Source organism: Marmota marmota, unplaced genomic scaffold, assembly GCF_001458135.2.
Source record: "Marmota marmota marmota unplaced genomic scaffold, marMar, whole genome shotgun sequence".
NCBI lineage: Eukaryota > Metazoa > Chordata > Mammalia > Rodentia > Sciuridae > Marmota > Marmota marmota.
The window spans coordinates 21,867,778-21,876,478 of NW_026000005.1; the positions used below are offsets into that span (position 1 = coordinate 21,867,778).

General features: G+C 34.4%; 1 long non-coding RNA gene across 1 annotated transcript; it reads left to right on the forward strand.

The window, feature by feature from the left end:
* Positions 1-7,605, forward strand: LOC125618182. The gene is made up of 3 exons (XR_007349441.1): positions 1-654; positions 1,501-1,510; positions 7,595-7,605. It is a non-coding gene; the product is annotated as an uncharacterized LOC125618182 (long non-coding RNA).
* The last annotated feature ends 1,096 nt before the right edge of the window (positions 7,606-8,701 follow it).

The window sequence follows — 8,701 nt, forward strand, 5'->3', positions numbered from 1 at the left end:
GTTTTGCTCCATTTGTGTATTATGAGTTAAAATGCATTCTGCTAACATGTATAAACTAATTAGAACAAATAAAAAAAGAAAGAAAAAATAAATTATCTAAGTAGTGTATAGTTTTAAAATGTTTAACTTGAGAACTAGTAATTCACTCAATTTTTATTGATTGTGAAACTTGCCCCCCTCCCCCAGTCTGGTACTAGGGGTTGAACCTAGGGTCACATATGTACTAGGCAAGCTCTCTTCCACTGAGCTACAACCCCAGCACTTTTTATTTTTCATTTTGAAACAGGGTCTTGCTAAGTGGCTCAGGCTGGATTTAAACTTGTGATCTTCCTGCCTTATCCTCTTCAGTAGGTGGAATTATTTAGGTCTGTACCACTGTATCCAGTGTGAATTTATTTTTCATCAGTAGTTTGTGTTCTTTTATTAATGTATCGATTTGAACTTTTCTTATTTAAATTAATTCTACTTCTACAGTCTATTCTAATCCTGAATTTTGAACTTCTTTAAGTTGGATGGCATGTGGTGATAATATCTGAAAGGAACATAGTTCTAAGAGTAAATTAAAATTGTATATGTTTTACTCCATTGGATGCAAATTTTTTTGGTAGCAGAAACAGTATGCTAAGAATAATGCTGAAGCATTTCAAGGGAAAAGTATTATGAAATGAGAATAGATACAGATAGTTTGTTTTGTTAATGAATTTTATAGATAATGTTTAGTAAGGCCAAATTTACCAAGTTTTAAATGCCAACTAAAATATCTTCATCTTGTATATAGATTGCTAATCCTTAATATGAAATATATATTTACTCTTTTCTTTGGTATAAGTCAATAAGATAATTCTTCATTATATATTTTAAATGTGCAATATTTTATAGATGTATGTATGTAGTACTAGGTATTTAATCCAGGGTCACTCTACCTCTGAGCTATATCCCCAACCCTTTTTATTTTATTTTTGAGACAGGGTCTTGATAAATTGCCCAGGCTGGCCTGGAATTTGTGATCTTCTTGCTTTAGCTGCCCAAATTTTTGGGATTACAGAGGTATGCCCCCACACCTGGTTTTCAGTTTTATTTTTAAAGCAAAAGGGTGAACCTAGAATGTTAATCTTTACCTGATTTGTGAACAAAAATTTATTGAGATGTTCTAGATTAAGGAATCATATATCATCAAATAAGGAGTCTCAATATAATCCAGCTTTTTTTTTTTTTGGTAGTGTCAGGGATTGAACCCAGGACCTTGTGCATGTGAAGCGAGCATTCTACCAACTGAGCTATATCCCCAGCCCTACATAATCTAGCTTCTTAACAAATATATATAATTTAATTTTTTGTTATTGAATGATTTTAGGACTACATTTTTTGGGGGAGGATTGTTCTGTGTTTCTATTCTCTTTTAATGCTGGAAATTGGGGCTGGGATTGTGGCTCAGCCGTAGAGCACTGGCCTGGAACGGGAGGGGACCGGTTTGATCCTCAGCACCACATAAAAATAAAGGCATTGTGTTGTGTCCATCTACACCTAAAAAATAAATTTAAAAAAATGCTGGAAATCACAATATTTGCTTAAAATTGAACATGCTGCAAAAAGAGACCAAGAGTGCTTTTTGTGAAGAGTTCTATTGTTAGCACAATTTTGCCGGTAGGTCTTTTCTTTTGGAGAAGGTTGTAATGCCTAAAAGTTGCCAGGATTTCATTAAGCTAAAGATGTATTTTTTAAAAAAGTATTTATTTTTTTAGGTGGACACAATATCTATATTTCATTTTTATGTGGTGCTGAGAATGGAACCCAGTGCCTTGCACATGCTAGGAGCGTGCTACCACTTGAGCCACATCCCCAGCCCCAAAAGATGTATTGTAGCCAGACGTTCAGTTGGTCAAGACTTCAAACTTCTCTGAAACCCACCCAACAGGAACAGTTGAGAAAAGAAGTCAGGTAGAGTGAGAGAGCAAGGGATGGTGGAGGGGAGGTGGAATAGGCATTTTTACTCAATTTTTATTTATTTATTGTGTCAAATGGTTTTAGCAGACTTTTAGAATAAATCTAGTCTTTAAGCTCCGTTTTTCTGTAGTCACATTCCTACCATTCTGCTCAGTTTTTTCAATTAACAAGTAATAATACTGATAGCAAGATTTGCATTTTTTCTTGTGTAACATTAACAAAGTAATTCTTTTTTAAAATTTAAATTAGAAATCAGATTAGAAATAATATCTCTAAAAAGTTAACATTTGGCTCATTTTAAGAAAGCAAAATTAAAGGCCAGTGATGTAGCCCAGTGATAGAGCTCTGGCCTAGCATGAATGGGGCCCTAGTTCAATCCCCAGTACCACCAAAAAAAAAAAAAAAAGAAAGAAAGAAAGAAAGAAAAGAAAGTAAGTTTATAACAGAGTAATATTATTTGTTTAGATTCTTTAGATTTTTATAATTTTATTTTTAAGAAGTTTTAAGTCTTCTGCTTATTTTATTTTAGATTTATGTGAATGTCACTTAAAAGTGAGATATTAAGGGCTTTTGCTTTCTATTTTTTACACTTCTGTGATAGTTAAATTTTATTTTTCCAAATCTGTACATCTCATAATTATGGTATTATATGTACAGTTTTGAAATGTAATAAAATGACTTATTGATACTCATTTCAGAGTTAAATTTTTGTTTTACCAGATATCTGGATTTATAGGCGAGTGTCTGGTAGCAATTCATTGTTCATTTAATAAGTGAATAGTTAATGAACCTCAGATATTTGTTATATAGTGGAAAGCTAGAAAAATGATGTATTTCATTTTCAGGTTTATAGTTCAGAAGATCAGGGATTCATATGTGTATGTGTGTGTGTGTGTGTGTATATATATATATATATATATATACACACACACACACACACACACACATACATATATATATACATATACTTTTTTTTTTTTTTTTTTGGTGCTGGAATCAAACCCAGGGNATCCACCTAAAAACTTAAGAATAAATATTTAAAAAAAGGTTTCTCTAGTGAGCTAGTGAGTGAATGAGTGTATGCATATATATGTGTATGTATGTGGATGAACACTTGAAAAAGAAACAGATTTCATAGGCAATGATATCTGCACTGTTAGTTTGAGTAATACATGAAGTCAGAAGTGTGGGTTATGGATTCCTGAGATAGACGTGGGTGTCCCTAGGTCACTTTCAGGGAATGAGAGGTTATATATTTCTTCATAGTTCTAAGATGTTATTTGTCTTTTTCATTATGTTGCTTATTTGTACCCATTATGCAAAGGCAACAGCAGATAAAACTTCTGACTCCTTAACACAAGTCAAGGCAGTGGCACCAAATGTAGAAATTTTCCCATTGTGTTTTTTGTTACTAAGAATTATAGTTGGAAATAAAAGCCAGTTTTACTTAAGAATATCCCTTAATTGAAACAAAAAAATCATTAACTTTATTAAATGTAGTCCTTTGAATTATATTTTGTGCAGCAAAATGGGAAGTATTTCTGCTGCATTCCAAAGAATGATTGTTATGAGCCAAAAAACTTGTGTGATTGAATTGAGGACAGAATAAGTTTTTTCATGGAATAGTGTCTATAGAGCACTTATTAGTGCATGTGTGAGGCACTGGGTTCGATTTTCAGCATGGCATATAAGTAAATGACAGGGTCTCACTGAGTTGCTTAGCGCCTTGATGTTGCTAAGGCTGGCTTTGAACACGGGATTCTCCTGCCTCAGCCTCCTGAGATGCTGGGATTGAACCCAGGTGCTCTTTATCATTGAGCACATGCCACATCCTCAGCCCTTCATTTTGAGACAGGGTCTATCTAACTTGATAAGGCTGGCTTTGAATTTGAGATACGCCTGCCTCAGCCTCCCCAATAGTTGGGATTACAGCTGTGCACCACCATGCCTGTCCTGACAGACATTTTCTTCAAAATAGGTGGTTTTTGTCATTTCAAGGAAATCAGCTCATAGAATTTATTTCTGGTGATAAAAATTTGAGCTTTCATATAAAATATTAGATTTTTGGAAAAAGTTTATTTTGTAGCAGGAGGTTACTACTTAAAGACTTTCTTGGGCTGGGGATGTGGCTCAAGCGGTAGCACGCTCTCCTGGCATGCTTGCGGCCCGGGTTCGATCCTCAGCACCACATACAAAGATGTTGTGTCTGGCGAAAACTAAAAAATACATCTTTAGCTTAATGAAATCCTGGCAACTTTTAGGCATTACAACCTTCTCCAAAAGAAAAGACCTACCGGCAAAATTGTGCTAACAATAGAACTCTTCACAAAAAGCACTCTTGGTCTCTTTTTGCAGCATGTTCAATTTTAAGCANAAAAAAAAAAAAAAAAAGACTTTCTCATGAAATTAGTGGTGATATTAGCAACTGTGGTTTTTAAAAAAAAATATAATGTATAATGAAATGTGCCCACATTTGGACTAGCAGTGTAGCACAATGAACCAGTGTTTTCTAAATGACCAGTGTGTAATGTTATAGAATTCTGTATTGGTAAAAGATCCTTTAAAAGAACAGTGGATTTTAGCTAGGTGTGGTGGTGCACACCTGTAATCTCTTGGCTTAGAAGGCTGAGGCAGGAGGATCACAAGTTCAAAGCCAGCTTCAGTGAGACCCTGTCTCAGAAAATGAAAAATAAAAAAGCCTGGGATGTGGTTCATTGGTTAAGCACTGCTGGGTACCAAAAAAAAAAAAAAAGGCAATAAAGACAATGAATCAATGGATTTTACAACAGTATGAAAAGTTCATCAGTATGTTTTTTGATTCAACTTTGTATCTAACTTTGAAGAAATCACTACTTGTCAAGTTTTGTTACAGTATTTAAAAAAAAAAGAATTTCCACACACATCTGAAAGACTATTATATTCCTTCCTTTTCCAATCACATGTCTTCTGTATGAGGCTGGGTTTTCTTCAGATACTTCAACCATAATAATATCAGAACAGGTGGAATATAGAAACAGATATGAAAATCTAGATTTGTGTTTTTTTTTTTGTGTGTGTGGTATCAGGGACTGAACTCAGGGGCACTCAACCACAGAGCCACATCCCCAGCCCTGTTTTGTATTTTATTTAGAGACAGGGTCTCACTGAGTTGCTTAGTGCCTTGACATTGGTGGGGCTGACTTTGAATTTGTGATCCTCCTGCCTCAGTCTCTTGAGCCACTGGGATTATAGGAGTATGACACTGCGCCCAGCCAAAATACAGCTTTTTAAAGCCAAATATTAAAGAAATTTGTGAGAATGTTAAGCAGTGCCATTCTTCTCACTAAATATTTTTTATTTTTGAAAATGTATTTTTCATAAAATATGGTATTAGCAGTTATTATATATAATATTTTAAAGGAATTATAAATATTGGAAAACAATAAATTTTAATTTCAAATATTGCAAAATTGATAAATGTGGTTCACATTACAACAGCTCTTTGGGATACTCAAAAAGGTCCTGAGACCCAAAAGTTGGAGAATCACTCTAAAACTTTCACGTTTAGAGAAGATTAAGCCTTCTGCCTTCTCCATTTGAACTCAAATGTAAAATTCTGTATTGAGGCTAACAGCATGAAAACAACTTTGAATAGTTATGAACCGTGTAAGTTCCCATGTGATTATAATTTGAAATGATTAAACTGAATAGTCTAGGAGAGTTTTTTACTCAGCCTGGATTGATTTCCCTCTCTTTTTTTCATACTTTTCTTAAAATAATAATGATAATAAAACAATTTCTGGGTGTTTAAAAGCTCTTAAAATTAATAATATTCCTACTTTTTAGTTAATTTAGTATGATATATCGAGCAAAAAGGACATTGGACCCAAAATGTTTGCATGCACATTCTTACTATGTCACCTTTCTGTATCTCAAATTTTCTCCCCTCTACCCCCACTTTTTTTTTTAACCTTGAAGGCCTTGATTTTAAAAGATACTTATTTCTATATGACTTGATAAATTATTTGGGTAGTATTTTAACTTAGGAATTAATCTGTTTCTAGTATTTCTGTTAATGCCTGGTTAGGCTTATGTTTGTTTAAAAAAAATTGTGTGGGTGTATCCTAGTGTGGTACTAGGGCTTGAACCCAGGGGACACTCTGCTGCTGAGCTACATCTCCATCCTTTACATTTTTGAGACATCGTCTCACAAAATTGCCAAGGCTACCTGGAACTTGTGATCCTTCTGCCTCAGTCTCCTGAGTTGCTGGGATTATAGGAATATGCCACTGTGCCTGGCTTAAAAAGTTTTTTTATTGGACATTGATAAATTACTATATATATTAATGAAATACAATGATATACATGTATATATAATGTGGAATAATTGAATCAAGCTAATTAACATAGTCATTACTTCAAATATTTGTTATTTATTCCTCAATCTAACCAAAACATTGTACCCTTTGACCAGCATCTCCCCTTTCTCCCCAATCTCTGGTCTCTCTTCCTCTGTTTGTGTGTGTTCAAGTATTTTAGATTTCATATGTAGGTGAGAATATGCAGAATTTGTCTTCCTGTGCCTGGCTTATTTCACTTAGCATAATTTTCTCCAGATTCATCAATATTGTCACAAAAGGCATAATATCCCTCTTTTTAAAGGCCAAATAGTATTCCTCTGTGTGTGTGTGTGTGTATGTGTGTGTGTGTGTGTGTGTGTGTGTGAGAGAGAGAGAGAGAGAGAGAGAGAGAAAGAATATTTGTGTATCACATTTACTTTTTTTTTTAAAGATTTCTTTTAGTTGTAGATGGATACTATCTATTTTTTTATTTTTATGAGGTGCTGAGGATCAAACCCAGTGCCTCACATATGCAAGGCAGGCACTCTACCATTGAGCTACAGCTCCAGCCCCACATTTTCTTTATTCATTGGTTCACTTATGTTTGATTCTTTAACTTGTCTATTATGAATAATGTTACAGTCAACACATGAGTACAGAGATCTTTTTGATAAACTGGTTTTAAATCTGATGACATATGCTCAGAAGTGTAACTCTGCTTTTAGTTTTTTGAGGAACTTGTACGTTCTTTTCCATAATAGATGTATGAATTAATAAGGCAGATATTTTATAGGACTACTTGAATAAAGTAATATTTTTACTATAATAATTTTAATAAAGTAGAAAAAGACTATTACAATTCAAGTTCTGTTAAAGGCAGTCTACTTCCTTCCCTTATCTTTTTAAACAAAATTTTTTTTAGATGTTGATGAACCTTTGTTTTATTCATTTATTTATATGCGGGGCTGAGAATCGAATCCAGTGCCTCACACATGCTAGGCAAGTGCTCTGCCACTAAACCACAACCTCAGCCCCCTTGTTATCTTTCACCATTCAGGACTATGTCTGGGTACTTCTCAAATTCCATTTAGAGCATTGGTCCCTAGCTTTTTCTTATTTGAACACTAATCAAGTTTTGTGGTCCTGAAACCTGAAAAGAAAGTCAGATATAGTAGTTAGTATTTAACTTTTTTGTCATTTCCTCTTCTATCATGTTTTGATTCATTCATTAGAAGTCTAGACAAGGGAAATTTGAGTGTTGGCTGAGGGACTTCCTTATTTGTGGGGCCTGAGGCAAAATGGAAATGCAGGTTCTCTTGTTCAAAGAGTAGGGGAAAAAGTGCCGTTAAAGGTTCTAAAATAAAGCTTTTTCTTTGTTGTCTCTCCTTTGACTTGTCATATTTAAAAAGATTTATCTTTTAATGTCATTTGAAGAAAAATGAAATTATAAAATGTAAATAAATATAAGAATATTTAATTCATTTTTTGGAATCACTGGAATTGCATAGTTGTACTTTATATATATATTTTTTAGTTGTAGATGGATACAATATCTTTATTTTATTTATTTTTATGTGGTGCTGAGGCTTGAACCCAGTGCCTCATGCATGTGAGGCAAGCACTATACCACTGAGCTATAGCCCCAGCCCAGTTGTACTTTTTTTTTTTTTTTTGGTACCAGGGATTGAACTCGGGGGCACTCAACCACTGAGCCACATCCCCAGCCCTATTTTGTATTTTATTTGGAGAGAGGGTCTCAACTGAGTTGCTTATCACCTCTCTTTTGCTGAGGCTGGCTTTGAATTCGTGATCCTCTTGCCTCAGCCACCTGAGCTGCTGGAATTACAAGCATGCACTACCGTGCCTGGCACATAGTTGTACTTTGTAAAACCTTGTACTTGCATGTGTAGTTTGAAAACATTTAAAAAAATCTTAATGGATACATATATCTGCCAATATTCTACCTTCAGTTTACTGATGATAAGTAAGGGAGAACTGAGACAAGAGGAATTTCTAATTATCCTATCTTTACCTTTCCTTTTATGTCGCCATATTCAGCACAAGTGGTTGGCTAATATAAGCAAGAAAAGTACAGTAGAGTTCCTTGATTGTTCATGTTTCACAAAATATCACTGCCTTCTTTCTGTGTTTTAAGCAAGTTTGGCTTCTCAGGGCTGTGAACAACCCCCTCCAATAACATTTGGTAAAATTTTCTTTGTACTCTGTGGCTGAGGAAGAGACTGTTATTCTTTTGAGAACCTTTGCTGAACTTTGTAGATCCTTGTCAGAAGGACCCCAGGTTGTAACCTGGGTTTAAGGAAATTGATTATATGCTGTAAACAGTTTTATAGGAATTTAAGAACCAGGCCAGAACAGGAGCCCCACTGTTCTGTTTTCTGAAAAGTGAACACAGTTTCATGAGTGTGTAATATTTTGAG